The following is a 19,360-nucleotide window of genomic DNA, read 5'->3' as shown; positions in this document are numbered from 1 at the left end:
TCTTCTTGAAGTCTGAGGGAATTTCGCCTGTCGCATACATCTTGCTCACCATATGGTAGAGTTTTGTCAGGACTGGCTCTCCCAAGGCTGTCAGTAATTCTCCTGGAATTTTGTCTACTCCCGGGGCCTTGTTTCGATTTAGTTCTTTCAGTGCTTTGTCAAACTTTTCACGCAGTATCATATCTTCATCTACCTCCTCTTCCATTTCCATAATATTGTCCTCAAGAACATCGCCCCTGTATATACCCTCTATATACTCCTTCCACCTTTCTGCTTTCCCTTCTTTGCTTAGAACTGGGTTTCCATCTGAGCTCTTGATATTCATGCAAGTGGTTCTCTTTTCTCCAAGAGTCTCTTTAATTTTCCTGTAGGCAGTATCTATTTTACCCCTCGTGAGAAAAGCCTCTGCAGCCTTACATTTGTCCTCTAGCCATCCCTGCTTAGCCATTTTGCACTTCCTGTCGATCTCATTTTTGAGACGTTTGTATTCCTTTTTGCCTGCTTCAGTTACTGCAGTTTTGTATTTTCTCCTTTCATCAATTAAATTCAGTATCTCTCCTGTTACCCAAGGACTTCTACTAGCAACAATTTGTACAGCAATCAAATAATCAGAATTGAAAATAAAACGTATCCAAGTTGGTACAGAAATTTATACGGTGAAATTACCACCACATGGTATGAACAAAGTTACACAATCTTAAAACTGAAACGAAATGAGAAGAATAAAAAATAAAACACATGCATACGAGAAAAGTTCACACATACGTTCCAATTAAGAGAAAATTCAGGTAACTGAATTTTAAACCAGTGCTGGAGTAACGAACTTCCTTTACCACATGTTCTAGTTATACAAAGCAAGGATCACAAAAACTTACTAAATACAGAAAGTGTACTCGTGACTACACTCTGAAAAATATAGGAATTCTACTACCGAATCTGAAAATGAACTAGCAGATCAAACGCGTACATCAGTTACAATACCTACATCCCATCACACATTAACGCACTCTCCAGGACCATGTCGCTCTTATGAGGTCGTTTTCACTCGCCGGAGGTCCAGTCCTCAGTGCCGAGTGCACGCTCTCCCTGCAACGAACTTCCGCCAGGTAGCCGGAAGAGACCGCAGGGGTCCTTTCCGCCACAAACTATGACTATCGAAACGGTACAGATCTCTTTCCCTTGACTGAGGAAGCTGCGTTGGCTACACTGTCGCTAGCACAACAGAGAGCTAGATGCTGTACTGCTACCACATGTAAGACAAATTCAACATACACACTCACTCACTTATTCATACCGATGACACAGACAGAAAGGAAATTTCGGAGCACAAAATGTATACAGGATTAGGTGCTTACTCGAAAAATTGGTACTTTAATGTGACTGTGTGCCACTGAACGGGGACAAACAAGAATTACAAAACTAAATTACAAATAACCGAGCGTGACAGAACGAAATACAAGTTCACTAGCATGAAACGAATCCAACAGAGACATTTCAGTTGGACCTACGTATATATTTCTCATGTTTTTGGAACTAAAATAATTCACATTTCTCAGATTTATTGTATTCAACAGATATACTGCCGTAGTAATACGTTGCTGAGTACATGGTAAGTATCCGCCGGCCGGAGTGGTTGAGCGGTTCTAGGCGCTACAGTCTGGAACCGGGCGACCGCTACGGTCGTAGGTTCGAATACTACCTCGGGCACGGATGTGTGTGATGTCCTTAGGTTAGTTAGGTTTAATTAGTTCTAAGTTCTAGGCGACTGATGACCTCAGAAGTTAAGTCCCATAGTGCTCAGAGCCATTTGGTAAGTATCCAAAATGACGAAGAACTGAAAGAAAATTCGAATTTATTCTTTCTTCCTGCTTGTTGATGACTGGCGACTGCCGCTTGCGAGGTAAGGGCTGTAATTGTTGGTTTAATGTGAAACTTCCTGACAGGTTAAGACTGTGTGCCGGACCGAGACTCGAACTTGGGACCTTCGCCTTTCGCGGATAAGTGCTCTACCAACAGAGCTGTCCAAGCACGACTCACAACCCGTCCTCACACCTTTAATTCTGCCAGTACATTGTTTCCTACTTTCCAAACTTCACAGAAGCTCTCCTGCGAAACTTACAGAACCAGCACTCCTGGAAGAAAGGATATTTGGATACATGGCTTAGCCACAGCCTGGGGGATGTTTCCAGAATGAGATTTTCACTCTGCAGCGGAATGTGCGCTGATATGAAACCTGCTGTCAGATTAAAACTGCGTACCCGACAGAGACTCAAACTCGGGAGCTTTGCTTTTCGCGGGCAAGTTCGAGTCTCGGTCCGGCACAAAATTTTTATCAGCTAGGAAGTTTCATATCAGCGCACACTTCGCTGCAGAGTGAAAATCTCATTCTGGTTGGTTAAATGTGTTTATCAACTATTACCAGCAAAGTCTTCCCCCATGCACGACGAACAGCGCAGAGGAGTCGTCGTCATGTAAACAAACCATGTCCTCTCTTCACTTCATAGTTAAATAATGATGGTGAAAGCTCCTTACACTACCAGGACTCAGCACTCAACTGGCTATCTTCAGGCCGAATGGTATAGCAGTAGCGCTCTTAACAGCGTGGGCTACCTAGGCTGGTAGCAACCAAACTCCACAAGTTAGTTAAATATTTTATGGTTAAATTTGTGGTGTCACTTGACATGTATAATCCGCTACGTCTCTGTCGTCAGCCACAACCACGGATGATATTTCGTGCTCATGAAATGCATCGCTGTCCCATTGAACTGCGTGGAAGCACAGTTAATTAAGACAGTTCCGTCTGCGTGGCGAGTATAGGCTGGGCGGGTCTCCATTACGCCGGACCGCGCCGAGCCACTGCGTGTTTGCACACCACGCGGCCTCCTCGCTGCCGTGCCAGATATGAGGCAGCACAGCGAATCACGCTAATCTGCCGCCGCGAAACGCAACGGAACGGATTACGGCGTGCTGTATCCGCGCGGCGTCTGTCACGGCGCTGCCGGAACACGGTAAGCGGCGGTAATGCCGTCACCCTGACTGATGCCTCCCGGCACGGCTCCTGCTAACTCTGCATGGCCGTCAGCCGACACCTCTGATCACTCGCTGGTGCTGGGTGCCAGTCTCCGTCTTGCTACCAAACGATAGTGAACCACACTATCGGCTCATAGAGAAGGAACACCAGAAACGAGAAACCAGAAATTCACAAAAGGGAGATTTGGCATCGATGTCTACAGAAAGCGTACCGAGACCAACGATAAATACAAGCCTTAGCTCATGTCTATTTGATGTCAGTAATGTAGTGCTCGTGGCCAACGATAAACGATATATACTTATCACTGCTTTTTAGTCAAATCTTTCACAGCGAAGTAGTGAAGGCCTTAGCAAGGATCCTTCATCAGAGTTCGTCATTGTATGCATGTCGCTTCGATTGCCTTAACCCAATTAAGCTATAAAACGACTAAGCGTATTTGGTGCGTGGCTACCACTAGGATAATCATTGCAAAGAATGGAGACTACGAAATTCTTCATATCACAAATTCACTGATTACAAAAACCGTAGTAAGTAGTTGCAGTATTACAAAGAAATATCTGCAGCAGTCAACTGCATTCGAAGTGACTGCGCTGTGGATGGTATTAAGCACTCCGTCTTCAGGCCACGAGTGGCCTACCGGGACCATCCGACCGCCGTGTCATCCTAGGTGGATGATGCTGATAGGAGGGGCGTGGGGTCAGCACACCGCTCTCCCGGTCGTAAGATAGTATTCTTGACCGAGCCGCTAATATTCGGTCGAGTAGCTGCTCAATTGGCATCACGAGGCTGAGTGCACCCCGAAAAATGGCAACAGCGCATGGCGGCCTGGATGATCACCCATCCAAGTGCCGACCACGCCCGACAGCGCTTAACTTCGGTGATCTCACGGGAACCGGTGCACCCACTGCGGCAAGACCGTTGCCTATGGTATTAGGCATATATATAAAAAGAAATAAGTCGAAGAAAATGAGGACGTGAAAATCGAAGTCTGTTCGAAGTGAACATAAATTAAATAATGTATTTATTTGTACTCTTAATAACATAATTAAACCTTCACAAATTCCTGTTTGGCTTATTTAAATATTGGTTCGCGTGTTTCGGGTATAGTACATAAAATAGTACACTGTCGGATTCGAATACTGTGTCGCAAGCTGGAATAGATATCGCCTATTGCTAAAAATTTTAACGTAGCGACGAGAAGATACACTCATACTCATAAATTAAGGATAATTCCAGTATGTGGTGCCACACAACGTGGCACCACACAAAACTGGCGCTAATAGCATAGCCACATAGGGAATACACACGACACAGATCTGTGAGTCCACGATATTGGTGATAAGTTGAGAAAACTGTCCCGAAACATATGTGATACAAAACGCCACTGTTTCCTGCGCATGTACCCCTACATCAATATGGGATATGATCATCATGCAAACGTACACAGGCCGCACAACGAGTTGGCATCCTCTAGATCAGGTAGTCGAGCAGCTGGTGCGGTGTAGCCTCCCATTCTTGCACCAGTGCCTGTCAGAGCTCCTGAAGTGTCGTAGGGGTTTGAAGACGTGCAGCGATACGTCGATCGAGATCACCCCACACGTGCTCGATGGGGTTTAGGTCTGGAGAACAGGTAGGCCACTCCATTCGCCTGGTATCTTCTGTTTCAAGGTACTCCTCCACGATGGCAGCTCGGTGGGGCCGTGCGTTATCATCCATCACGAGGAAGATGGGACCCACTGCAACCCTGAAAAGGCGGACATTCTGGTGCAAAATGACGTCCCGATACACCTGACCTGTCACAGTTCCTCTGTCAAAGACATTCAGGGGGTACGTGCACCAATCATAATCCCACCCCACGCCATCAAACCAAGACCTCCATACACATCCCTTTCAAGGACATTAAGGGGTTGGTATCTGGTTCCTGGTTCACGCCAGATGAAAACCCGGCGAGAACCACTGTTCAGACTATACCTGGACTCGTCCGTGAACATAACCTGGGACCACTGTGCCAGTTAAGAACTTGCAGACATGCTCTGTCCACTGATGTATGTCTGTTTTCTGTATATCTGACAGTTTTTGTGCATTTGTGTTCTGAAACCTCAGAGGTACTTATAGATAAACGACGTATAATATTTATCTTTTCTTATTCTTACTTCTGATTATACCAGTAATTAAAATAGTCGTGCATTAAAGTCTTTTGCTCTGAAACAAAACTGGCAGCGAAAGAGTTAACGGTAATATCACGCTTTACAGAGCAGTCAAGCCTCCGTGTTGGAACGATGACGTCCGACACCATCTCGCCTACTCTTAGTTTTACCGTCTTTCGCTCCCTTTCCATAGGTGACCGCGGCAGTAGCAATAGAACAACGGACGAGACTCGCTGTTCCCGAAATGATCGTTTACAGGCCCCAGGCCAGAAACGTCCGCCCTCTGTTAAAGTCGCTTACGGCAATGTAGTACGCCATCTGTGGCCGCATCGTTATTAGATTGATTCCCTATTCGTCTCTACTCCTCTCATATACTTGCCTTACCACTTCAAGCAATCGCAGCTGTACCAGGAGGCATTCAGTCTCGAATTGGGCTTTGGTCATAATTTTTTAGTTTATCAGCGTATAGTCGTCACAGAATTGTGGGAATTAGAGAGGGTAAAATATTTAAAGTATGTCTTAAACTAGCATCCAACTGATCAATCGTGACGACTTCAGCCAATATCAGCACCGGGAAAGTGACGGTGTAAATATTAGATGACTAATATACAGATAATCTACTTTAAGGAGACGTAGAAACTATGTGTACGCTGTTATTAGGAAACCTTCTCTTTACTATTTTTAAAAACCTATCATTATTCATGAGCGCTTCTTTAGGTATTGTAGCATCAAGTCGGTGCAGCTATTTTAAGCGAGAAGGAAGTTCGAAATCCACACTCATTACAAAAACGGATCGATCTGTGTGTGTGTGTGTGTTCCACATCTCCTCCTAAACCAAAAGTGGCACACACATACCTTACTGTAAGGTGACAATCGCTAATGGGGTAAAGAACCACTTACTTATCGCGTGAATTCCCTGGCTTTGTTCATCCGGTATTTGAGAATGAGGGCACTTAGCAATGCGCAACAAAGTTTACACATAATTTCACATCCTTATGAAAATTTTTCTCGCTGACAACACCCACAAAAGAAAAAATGTTTACCGCTTACTAATTTGCCCACTGTTCATGCAGTAACGTAAGTGTAAAATTAAATAATTGTAAGATATATAGTTCAGGAGATACGACGTCATAAACAGTGAGACGAATGAAAAGCTGCCGAGTTATGCACGGCGTTTAAATTTATTACTTTGTTGGTTCAAAACATTTCGCAGACCCTATCCACACACACCGCTGAATGTACGAGGGCTGTCCAGAAAGTAAGTTACGATCGGTCGCGAAATGGAAACGACTATGAAAATCCGATAAAGCTTTGCAAAGATGTGTTGCGCAGTGTCTCTAGTATGACTCTAGGTAGAATTATGTCGCTCTTTTCATTCCTGAGCTCTTCGTGAGCGCGTAAAGATGTTATAGATAATAGTGTCTCCCGCCAAGTACGAGGGCCTGGTGAGAATTTTCCCCTGAAGCTATGCAGCCAACATTACATAACTGTTGTGCGGTTTCTTCTTCAAGACAATTCTTAGCCTCATTCTGCAGGGGCGATGAAGATGTTCCTGCATCGTTTCAATTGGAAATGTTTGGTTACCCACAATACAGCCCGTAATTGTCTCCCACTGAGTTTCATCTCTGCTCAAACGAACCGCTGGCTACGAAGACAACATTTTGGTACAGACAACGAGCTTCAGGCCAGCGTAGAGAATTGGCGGAAAGCACTGGCGGCTGCCTTCTATGATGAGGGTATAGGAAAGTTGGTACAACGCTACGACGAATGTCTGAATCAGAACGGCGACTACGTAGAGAAGTAGCTGAAAGGTGTAGCTAACTGTTACAAATGAAACATTTCTGATTTTCACTGTGATTTTCATTTCGCGATCAATCGTAACTTACTTTCTGGACAGCCCTCGTACCTACAAAATCATATCACTGAACGACACATAGTTCAAGATATACGACGTCATAAACATTACGCACACTGCCGGATGCCATTAATACTGATTTCTCATAATACACGTACAGAAACGTAGTATTAGATTTTTGCTAGTAGAACTGTAGTTAACAAACACCACTACTACATCTTTTAAAATTATTAAGTCTCGAGGGAAGTACAGCCTGGCACAAAGACAATGCACCACCTATCATCGCATGTTTGAAAGACTTTCTCCATGGTTTGGCACCTGGATCAAGTCTAGGGTTGTGCAACAGAGTACCAAGAACACAGCAGCATTGAACAGGCATTTTGTGAAAAAATGGCGGTTGGAACATTTTCATTTCCACTCTTCTAATGACTTTCGCCGTATACGTAAACTAACGTCCAATTTAACGCTAAATTCCAGGTCCTTTATACAGTTAAATAGCTTAAAACTGAAATTAATATAATTTCACAAGATGTTATCAAGATACAATAATTATCAGAAATAATAACAAAGAAAACCCACTGGATGTAGCATAGAAAGTGCTGAAACGTGTTTGGGTGAAACAAAACTAATTAAATGGTGTCTAGCAAAGAAGGGATGATTCACTAATTTTTCTTAGCAAGCACACAAAGTAACATGAGCTACAACATAAAGATTATTTAGAAGTCTAGTCGAGAATGTGGTTCATTTGTGAGTTACATGTGTCACAAGCAATTCTGAGAAATATTATCTGAAAATTACTGATCTGGAAAACAAACAAATTGCAGTTCACTCAGAGAACAACATCGACAGACATTCTTTTCCTCCTTCGTTAAAATGTAGAACTATTACAACAGGGTAGAATCACTGATAGCTACGAGTTCAATGATTATGTAACGTTTCACTTGAGAGGATGGCCAATCTTACAATGTTAGTATGCATAACATGAAAGTACAACAAAAATGAACATGTTCTCTTTAAGGAGCATTCGCGTAGTATACTGGAACTTCGACTTCTTGCAGCATAATACATAACTTTCCAGCCAATTTACCATCCAGATTAACAGTCGGCGTGGTTGTACGCGTTAAGGCTTTCATATTAGTTGATCCTGACACAACGCTCTTGGCACCTCTGATTTCCAGCGCTTTCTCTCTTCAAATCCTGGTTGGTCGGAGTCGACAACAAATTGCTTACTGAACGATGGGATAAGTTTGTTTCTCTCATCTACAAATTTTCGTACTGATTCCGCAGTTTGCTGTGCATCGTCAAGTTGACGATTTGTTTAAAATTTCGTTTCTTACAATTCTGTAACACTGTTTGAAGTTATGTAACAATCCACTGTGTCCCTTGAAATCAAGGTAATCTATTTCGTGCGTATTTTGATGTGCATAACGTAGCAGGTCAGTATCCTGTAAATTGCATCGAGCATCCTTGAAACGCGCAAACACCAGTTTTTGTAACAAGTGCGCCCTGTCCTCCCTTGAATATCTGTAGCTTTTGTCTTATGCACTACACGGTCATACTGCAGCTGACCTATTCAAAATCTCTTCAAAATTGCTTCTTTTTTTTTTTTTGTTACTGCATCGCGTATGATCTTCCGCCGACGTAATTATGTGTAGTACCCGCTCCTTGGACAACTATTGTCTTTTACTACACTTCACCGGAGATGAGATCTGTGGCTCCCTGTTTGACAAGGATGATGAGCTACGCCGGCCGTAGTGGCCGAGCGGTTCTAGGTGCTTCAGTCCGGAACCACGCAGCTGCTAGGGTCGCAGGTTCGAATCCTGCCTCGGGCCCGGATGTGTGTGATGTCCTTAGGTTAGTTAGGTTTACGTAGTTCTAAGTCTAGGGGATTGATGACCTCAGATGTTAAGTCCCATAGTGCTTAGAGCCATTTGAACCATTTTTTTGATGATGAAGTACACAGCTCGATACCTGTTTCAGTGCCACTCACATTCGCTTGTTATCCACATACAGTCTGCTCTTCATTTACATTATCCGCAAAGTCGAGCGTATACGACACCACACATTCCATTGACTCATCATGCAGAAACGTTAATATTTCATCTGCCACTTCTTTCTGCTAAGTTCCTTTGGTTCCTTTCTGACGAAATATCAACTTCGGCAACTGCTGTTATAGATATAATGCAATGTTTGCCCCGTTTATCGTTGCCATTGTTCTGTTTTGTATCAACAGCACTTGCACTGTAGTACTTTTGTGAGTTACTCGTCAACTGAGCACTTCAACTACACTATTACCCTAATCCACTTGATACCTCCAGTCCCGCCCCATGTTGCCATTAGCAGCCAATATTGTGGTTGCACGGTAGACAATACGCGAGGCGTCGAAAGCCGTAAACATCATTAGCCATTCGCGACCTCGCAGTCAAGGAGTTCCTTGTTAGAAAGTTCTTAATAAAGTGTTTATTTTTTAATCTGTCTCATTATTTTTTGCGGTGATGCGGTGAGCAGCATAATTCTGTTGCCTCACAATACCTTCTCAATTTTTTTTGGATACAAAACTCTTGGGTAACCCACAAACAGATATATATTTGTTTTTTTTTTTCTAAGGAATGTCAGATTTGGCACTTAGAAAGTTGTCCATTTCCACTATTCATCTCTTCATATCTCACAAAAACGAAAATTAAATATTGTAGATTTATGCTATGCTGAAAAGTAGGCCTAGTTTTATATCTACAATGCAGTCAGCAGCTTATATTCTGAAAACAATAAAAGTTTTTTTCCGTTTTTCGTCTGTTTCAGACTGAAAATACGATATTATATTTCGTTGTACAGCGTGCTGCTTACGGTTGCTGCTACTCTAGAATTGCTTCCCTTGTTTTACCCGTGTTAAAATATTTATTTCTTTTACAATTGCCGTTTTGGACAGTTACGTACATATGTATATCAAACATTTTACTAGAAAAGCCCAAGACCTCTGCCGCCATTTCACGTGTTGTTATAGCTGTATGACATTTATGTGTTCCGTTGCGATAGAATAAGGAAAGGGCATTTTAACACATCTAAAACAGGGGAAGCAAAACTAAATCATTACAAAACGTAAGCAACATGCTAAATTAAGATAGATAATATAGCGACTTCTAGTCTGAAATGGACGAAATACAAACTTATATTCATTGCAGATGACAAGCTGTGGACTACACGATAAAACCACCAATATAAATAACTTTTAGCCCTATGTAAGGTATGTGGACAACGATATAGCTACGAGGGTATGCTGAGAAGTAATGCCTCTTAAAGCTTTTTAAATAAAACAAGCGTTATTGACATGCTACGTCTTTGTCCTTCGTGTGTACATATTTCTTTCTCAGCATAGTCTCCCTGGCGACGGACGAATTTCTTCCAACGACAGACCGGTTTGTTGATACCGACACTGTAAAATCTTTGACTTTGCTGAGAGAGCCACGCCTCTGCTTGCGCCGTTTCATCAGTATCAAACTGAAGTCTTCGAAGATGTTTAAGTTTTGGAAACAGATGAAAATCGAATGGGACAAAGACGGGTCTGTATGGAAGACGACAGATGACAGTGAACCCAAGGGTCCTCAATGTGTAGACGAACTCTTTAAAGCACCGTCATGTTACACGCTACAATTCGGAACCCTCTAGCGGCAGTGGGCTGCACATATGTAGGCAAGAAGAATAAGGATGTTGAATGTTATAAACGTTTGTTTTATTAGAAAGCTTTATACTTTTCACATAAAGAAATTAGGAGGCATTAGTTTCCAGCTTGCCTCGTATCTTACTTCTGAGCTATTATTCTTTGCCTCATTTCGGCACAAAGTAACGTAAAATAATTAATGCCTCAACTCTGTGAAATTTGTATTTCGCCGTATATATCAACTAACGTAAAAATTTAACGCCTAGTTATCGCTTCTTTCTAGATGTAAATAACTTTAAGCCGAAATTCACATAGTCTACTCGAGATGTTACCGAGTCATAATAATTTTCAGGAACACTAACACATATACCACATTGAATATAGCACAGAAAGTGATAAAACGTGCTTGAGCAAAACAGAACTTGCATAAGGTGGAACTTCTCCAATTTACAGGTTTTATATACGATGCTCTGATTTCATCCACTGTATAGCTCAAAGACTGTCCATGAGAACGACTTTACGCGTGACATAGGCAACCAGTGCATTGGAACTTACGCACGTAAAGTGATATGCAAGTACTGTACCGTGAAAGTCATGTTAAATTGTTTCGGAAAGTATCTCCATCACATTACTCCAACCCTTGTTCGAGTGAATTGTATCACGCAGAACGCTTTTTGTTGTTATGTCACCATTTTGTAAACAGCAGTAGCTCCTTTATCTACGAGGGCGGCAGCTACACATGCATGTAAGTCCATTGCGTTCTGGTTTGTAACGTTAGGGATCCTACTTCTGTTCCTATTCCTAATTTCGACGCCCTAGGAATTTGCGGTTTCCACAGTTGGTAGTTATGTTTAGCTGTGTACGAATGCCTGACTTCATTCCATTGTCCTGTTGAGAGAGAGTAGTGTGCAGCACGTATAGCTTCTGCGTATGAGGGAATTCATCTTTTAGAGCTGAGGTGAGTTAGCGTAGCAGTGAAATTAAGAGTCAGCTATTCCTACTGTGAGCACTGATATGTGTTCAAATATTGGTCTGTATTTCACTCGTCTGTTGCAGTTTCTGACGAGGTTATTCTACTTTTTCCAGGTGAGAAAACACAAGTGAAGGGAAACAGATTCGTCGCACGAAATGTTTGGATTTGTATAACGAAGCATTCTCTTCATCTACACAGGCATACAATCTCATATGTGACATGTTTAAGAGACTGAAAATCGCTTAAAAACATCGTTCATTGATGGTCTTTAAGTGATTTATACTAGTTAATTTCGTTTGGTAGTGTTAGAATAGAAAAATAAAAGTTAATTGTATATTTGAGAACTTTTAAGGGGGATAAAATTACGAATACTTTCTTTTATTCTTTAATGTTTTTTTAGCGTTAATATTTTTGGCAGATTGTGCCTATAGTGTATTATAATACTATAAATGTAACTTGCCTACAGGTGAAGAATAAACTCAGGAATATATAAGCCAATTTTTAACTTTTACCCAACATTTCAAGGGCTATAAAGGTCCTAACTTACTGAAGTAATGAAATCTGGGCCCCCTACCTAATGTATTATTGTGGTAAAAAATGAATGCGCTGTACTTGCCGGCTGTCATTTTAATAACCCCATTTACTGCCTTAGTGAGTTTGTAAGACAATATGTCGGCGCATGAACTAGACAATTTAGATTCATATCAAACCTGCGAGGCATGTGACGTATCCTCATACGTACCACAGCTGTTCATATGAACGACACAAGGAAAGGCGCAGCAGAAGTGTCTGTAGGTCTAGCCAAAATATGTAGTGATAAGAGAAAATGAAGCTCAGTAAGTATTGCTAAAGGGAGTAATGATCCAGCTCGTCATTTTCCTGTGATGTTAAGGTAACTTCCGTACATTACCAAATGAAGAGGTGTATCACTACTCGGGGACAGAGACACATACTGCTGTAATATAGCAAGATGACGTACGTAAACAGGGCTCCGCTGAACAAGAGGGGCCGTCGAGGATGAGAAGCTGCTACAGTCACAGTGGACAGTCACAAGGAGTTTTATTAAGACTTAACGACCCGTCAAGAAGTTTATCATTAGAGGTGGACCGGTTCTTCGCTTGCCCCAGGTGCTGTATGGAGACAGCCTCTGCGTTACTGAAGGAAGCACTCGTGCACCTGACCACATGCTTTGGAGACGCTGGAAAGTGCTCCAGGCCCGGCAGCTGCTCGAGGGTTTGCATTTGGCTTCCCCGGTCTACGTCTGAGCACTGCACAACTTCAGTCCTTGGTTTACTTCTCGCTGCTAGGTGAATCGTAGCGACGACAAACAGTCTCTTATTCTTTCTTGGGGCAGATATCACATGTTTTTCATACTGAGCGACATAAATACAAATTTCACCAGCCATTAGATATTATTAATTGTAACATGGTACCCTTATTTGTTCAATGCCCGAACTAGCTCGGTTGATAAAGGAAGTGTCTTATTTCTACACACGCTTGGTACCACAGTAAATATGCCATACAGCAAAAGTGGGTTTTTTGGGTAATCTCCCATTTCATTTTGATGAAAAATGCAAAACTGAAGGTGTGGCAGTTGAAATTTAGTGGATTTTTGTACCAACAGGAAGATATTTTGCTAAACGGCTAAAGCTAGCAGTACCAACACATTTTCCATAATGCGCATTACCACGGAAGGTGGAGTACTTTATGCCCAGCCTAAAAAAAGACAACAAACTAAACTTCGTTAACTGTTGTTGCGTTAAGTTAATAACATAGTTTTTCAGAAGGTACCAATTTGTAAGTAGCGTCCAGAACCTGAAAAAATCTTTTAGAACTCTCTTAGCCGTATCACTGCATTTCCAGAAACGTGTACTAGCAAGCTGTAGGTACTGTATGACCACCACAAAAAATTAAAAGCTGCAAATTGCGTTAATTGTTGTCTACTTTTGCTTACACCATACTTTTGAAGAGTCCGCCCCGATAACTGAGTGGTCAGCGCGACGGATTGCCGTCGTATGGGCCAGGGTTCGATTTCCGGCTGGGTCGGAGATTTTCTCCGCTCAGGGACTGGGTGCTGTGTTGTCTTCATCATTATTTCATCCCCATTCGGCTCGCAGGTCGCCCAATGTGGCGTCGAATGTAAGAAGACCTGCACCAAGGCGGTCGGACCTCCCCGCAAGGGGCCTCCCGGCCATTGACGCCAAACGCTAATTTCCATTTCACTTTTGACGAGATATCGATGTGTAAGTAAGATACTGAAGCTAAAAATATTGCATATGACATTCATTGTGAAAAGTCACAGCATTACCGAAAATATTGCCTATGACATTCATTGTGGAAAGTGACACCATTAATGAAATTTTAATTTTTGGGTAAAGTTTAATAGAAAAATTTCAAACATGTATCGAATCTGATGTAAGAATTCGTTAAAAAATATTTTTAAAAAATTTCAGAATATAGACTAAATTAATATATTTGTGAGAGGTGGCATAAAGTACCCAACCATCCCCTTGGCACTGCGTGGTTTAATCTCAATAAAGGGTCAATGAAGCTGGTAAATACAAGATGTATCACCTAAAAATGGGAGACTTATACTGTTTCTACTAACTAAGACAATAATTCATGCCGAAGTCCGCAGCTGGTGGTCTAGTGGTTAACAACGCCAGCTCGAGATCGCGACCTCCTGGATTCGATTCCCGGCCGGGTGGGAGACTTTCTTCGTTAGGGAGCTGGATTTTTGTACTGTCCTGATGTTTTCATCCCTTCTGCATCCCAAAGACGCACAACTCATCGAAGGGACATCAAATACATAACCCCACACCAGATGGCCGAACATCCCCAGTCGGAGTCTCCAATCAGTAATGCTATATAATCACTTAATTTTCATTCATACTGAAGTCAGTAGCGGCTCGTGACCATACCTTCCATGTTATCCCGCAAACGGCTCGTCGGATGACCCTCGTTTACTGGAGCGCGTCTGCATCTATAGGTGCGCGCAGGACAGTGTGCGGTACCAAGATTTTCCAAAAAGTAGCTCGTGAAGATGTGAAAATGTGATTTTTCAGTGAGTCATATTTCGGGTTGTTCTATTGATCTCAGGGATAAGACTTCAAGTGTTTTAGATAGACCTTAACCTACCGACGATTCGTATACCTGTCGAAAGAAGCGACGTACTGTATTTATCCCACAGCACAAGGTCAGCTCAGGCAAATTGGGCAAATCGGTTGGTTCTTTTGCATTAGGTGTGATCTGGGGTGGACCTTAGACATTTTAAAAAAGCATCATTTGTTCACGGGTGGCTCTTGAGAAATTCCTGAAAAACCATTATTTTTGGGTACGAAAAGTGCTAATTGTGGGGATGACCACTTTTATTATTTCTACTCATGACAGAGCGTCGAAATTTTTACGATATGTTCCTAAAATAATATTCGCAGGGAATTTAGAAACTTTTCTCCGCATCATTATTTGTTACCGAGATCCAGAAGTTCAATTTTACCGTACTTACGCAGAAAATCGCAAAAACCGGTTTTAACCATTTTTGCACCGTTAACACAATTATATAAATAACTAACCATAGCAAATGGCTCAGATTTTATCGGTACATTTCTTAGAGATTCATATAGAGACGACGTTTTGCAATTTTTGAAAATTTATCTTTTGTCAAGGCACACACGAGAAACCATGATTCTTGGGCATTAAAAGTACCAACTGTGGCGATGATCACTTCTATAATTTCTATTCACGGCAAATCTCGAAATGTTTGAAATATTTTCTTAAGATGATGTTCTCGGTAATTCGTAAAACTCTTTTCGACGTCGTTATCCGTTACGGAGATACAGGGCTTCAGTCACCGTGCTTATGCACACAAAATATGCAGTGCTGTTCGGCCTGAGGCGTAAATGTAGTTTTAACTGGCATAGTGAACACATGGCAAGGATTCTACGATCATCACAAGGGTTCTGGGGTCACCAAAGTACAGTTTTAGTCAGCACTTTTTTACCAATGAATTTTAAGATGCACTGTGTCTGTATAACGGGCACTTCACGCCTATACAACCATGCCCCAAGTGGTAAAGCATTGACAAAAAATTAGCTAAAATGGGTTTTAAAATGGCCACAAAGAACTTAAAGTAACTCCTAGAAGTTATGTGAACGTGGAAATACTTCAAATTCAGCGAAATAAATCTAATAACTTTTTCACTCTTTTGATATACAAACCAATAGCCATGAGTTTTCGATTAATTGTGTTCGATGAACAAAGTATCAAGAAAAAAAGTAAAGCAAAAGATTTTCTGTTAACTTTACATTATGCGAACTTATTTGGTGTTTATATGTGGCAAAGTGTATATATTTGTCGAAGTATATAAATAAGCTGTCAAAACGTTAGTGAGTTGTAGAATTTAGTTTATGTAAGCCACACACGCTGCTATAACAAGGAAAAGAAGGGCACCTGCTGAAAAATATTTCATGTTTGAGCACCAATAAGCCGAACGTACTCCTCTTTAAAAAACTTTACAGAAATATGGGGAACCGGCTGCCTCAGTCCTTATTCCGCCTTCCTCGCAATTATTTTGGCGTGTGAATATCTTCGTCCTTTTTTGCACTGAAAGAGAGTAGCAGAGAGACAGTGGCAGTGGAAGAGAGAGGAAACAGTACCAATGGGAGAAAAAGAGAGAGAAGACAGTAATGGTGGGAGAGGGAAAGTGCCACTGAAGGAGAAAGAGAGAGGCATGAATAAAATAACAGTAGGAGCCAAGGAGAGAGGAGATATTGATGACCAGTGCGAGGCAATGGCAGAAAGAGAGAAAGAGAGACGGATGGAGATGGAAGAAGTGCAACCAAAGAGAGAAGAGAGAGGAGAAAATACAGATGAATGGACACCATACATAGGCTTGGGGGTTCTGCACCCTCACAGGTACAGGGGAGGCCCCAATTTGGACCGAAATTTTAATCGCGTGTATATAGGGAGAAGGCATGAGTGGAGCCCCGAGAATTGTTGAGTTACCGAAGGATGGTGGAGACTGGCAGTGGGATGCACTGTAAATCAATGGCAGGGAAAGGAGACGGCGGGAGAGACACATATGTAGACAGTGGCAATGAGAGGGAGATGCTGAGTATGAAGGCTTAGCTACAAAAGAGTCTGGGCAAAAGGATTTTGAATGTTCCGTGTTAAAAGAGAGCGAATATGTTCTCATGCTAAAATTTTTGTTCTGGAAGGCGGAATTAGTATTAAGGCAGATGATTTCCCGTATTCTGTCAGATTCTTTAAAAGGGAAATATATTAAGATTTTTATGCTCCGACAAGAGAATTTTTCCACTGATGGTACTTCACACCCGTCCGCTTTCGAAAAAAAATTCAAGCACTCAGATTCCATAACGTAATTCCTTGCGTACTAATAGTAGCAAAATTATGTCGTGTGCATATTTTCGGTAGAAAATGAACGTCAAAGAATGGCAGTTTGGCAATACTGCAATTAAATTTCCGACAAGTACCCTCGTTCGACACTGAGTACCCGTTATATGGCAGTTAGTGCAGTGGGCAGAGTTTCGCGGTATAATACGGATATATGTGTAACTTACTTTTATTTTATGATTTTACACGGCGCAGTATCGTATTTACCATCTTATACGTTCTGCTTATACAGAACACGTATAACTATTCAGTGCTAACAGAGAACAGAGTACAACTAAACGCATGCTGCCACTGATTATGTGTTTCAAGCATTGCAACTAGATGTTCTTAGTGTGTCCATATTTCCACACTGATAAGTTTTGAAGTCATTTCCGTCCTATTCATGTTTAACTGATTATCACTCTACGTGAATATATCTGAGATTTCTGACCAATACCTGATTTTTTTCCAACATTAAAACAATTGTTGTTGTAGCGTATGTGTAGTTTAAGAAACTGTATGCTACAACATCAAAATTAGAGAATAAAAATAAAAATATATCTACATCCAGAACTGAATTCCCCAACTCGAGTATTCTAAATCAAAAGTCTACCCACTGCACTAACAGTGCAAAACAGCCACAAACCATTCGCTCGAATTGTTCAGAATGTTCTTCAAAGCCAATTGTGAACAATTGTGGCCGGAGACATGTCATCCATAAAAATTCCCTCGTTGAATGAAGATACTTACCCGACATTTGATTACAGTGTTGCCAAATTGCCTTTCTCTGGTTGCCATTTTGTACCGAAAATATGCAGGTAACGAAACTTTGTTACAGTCATTTTGGTGAGGTTTGTAGGCTACGTATCGTCCAAGTGCGTGGATTTTGGTTTACCATGTACATTTCCATTGAGATGACAAAGGACATGTATTGTGGCAGTAATATCGCATACACAAGGCATAAAAGGGCAGTGCATACTCAGTTGTTTCATGTGTGAAAGTTTCTGACGTGATTTTAGCTGCCTGACGGGAATTAACAGACTTTGAAAGCGAAATGGTAGTTGGAACTAGTCGCATGAGACATTCCATTTCGGAAATCGTTAAGGAATTGAATATTTCGAGATTCACAGCGTCAAGGGTCTGATAAGAATACCCTATTTCTCACTAAGGCTGACAGCCTTAACTTAACGGCGGAGAGTAGTGGCATTTGCGTGGAGTTGTCAGTGCTAACAGACAAGCAACGTTGCGTCAGAAAGTACAGAAAACCATTTGGGCCGTACGAGGAACGTATCCGTTAGGAGAGTGCAGCGAAATTTGGCGTTAACGAGCTATGGCAGCAGATGACTGACGCGAATGCCTTTGCTAACAGTACGACATCGCCTGCATCTCTAGGTTCGTGAATGTATCGTTTGGAACATAAACGACTGGAAAACCGTGGCCTGGACAGATGAGTCCTGATTTCAGTTGGTAAGCGCTGATAACACTGGGCAACAACCAAAAAAACGTCATGGGTTTCTCAGCTGATTTAGACTAATTTTGGTGTTCTGAGTCCGAATATCACATTGATTTTGCTCTATCAGGTCAACTTTTTGAGATACAGCCATAGGCCTACATGACCATTTTTCCCTGAAATGTAAGCCTTTTTATAGGCTTCGATATGCTAATATTAGGGGTTTTAAGGGGATTATTCAGGACATATGAAAACAAAAGAAGCCTTTAAGATTGTAACAGTTAATCATTCCAATAGATGCCTTTTTTTCTTACTATAGAATAAAATTTATTCTAATTTTTATTGTCTGACAGTCAACTGCATATTTCTATTACTATTTCAGATTGATATGGCTTCTGCGCGACGTTCATGCATGAATAATCCAGACGTTTTCTGCTACATCTGCGGAGAATACACGCTTTCAGTGGACAGGAAGAACATCACGGGATTTGTGAAGAACGCCTACCAGGCTTACTTTCATGTCAAGCTGGGTGACGAAGATAAGCCCTGGGCACCGCACACGGTCTGCAAGAAGTGCGTGGAATACCTCCGGCGGTGGACGAAGGGCACGAAAACTTCACTGAAGTTTGGGATTCCGATGGTTTGGAGGGAGCCCTTTGACCATGCATCGGATTGTTACTTCTGCGCCATCAATACTACTGGCATCAACCGGAAGAATCGGCACAGCCTCCAGTACCCCGACCTTCCATCTGCCCGCCGTCCAGTTGCTCACTGCGAAGAAATTCCTGTACCAGCGTTCACAGAGCTTCCTAACATCGACGACGAGGCCACCACTGCAGACGAGGGAGGATATATAGC

At 41.9% G+C, this 19,360-nt stretch overlaps 1 protein-coding gene and 1 pseudogene across 1 annotated transcript in view; one reads left to right on the top strand and one right to left on the bottom strand.

Annotated features, from left to right (window-relative positions):
• The window catches only part of LOC126435139 (neuronal acetylcholine receptor subunit alpha-7-like), a 615,709-nt gene that overhangs the window by 163,202 nt on the left and 433,147 nt on the right, over window positions 1-19,360 (top strand). The gene's annotated exons all lie outside the window — the stretch shown is intronic.
• On the bottom strand, window positions 3,837-3,954 carry LOC126424865 (5S ribosomal RNA; annotated as a pseudogene).

Source organism: Schistocerca serialis, chromosome 1 (genome assembly GCF_023864345.2).
Source record: "Schistocerca serialis cubense isolate TAMUIC-IGC-003099 chromosome 1, iqSchSeri2.2, whole genome shotgun sequence".
Classification (NCBI taxonomy): Eukaryota; Metazoa; Arthropoda; class Insecta; order Orthoptera; family Acrididae; genus Schistocerca; species Schistocerca serialis.
Note: the sequence above shows the minus strand (reverse complement) of the source record. Positions and strands in the feature narration are given on the sequence as shown.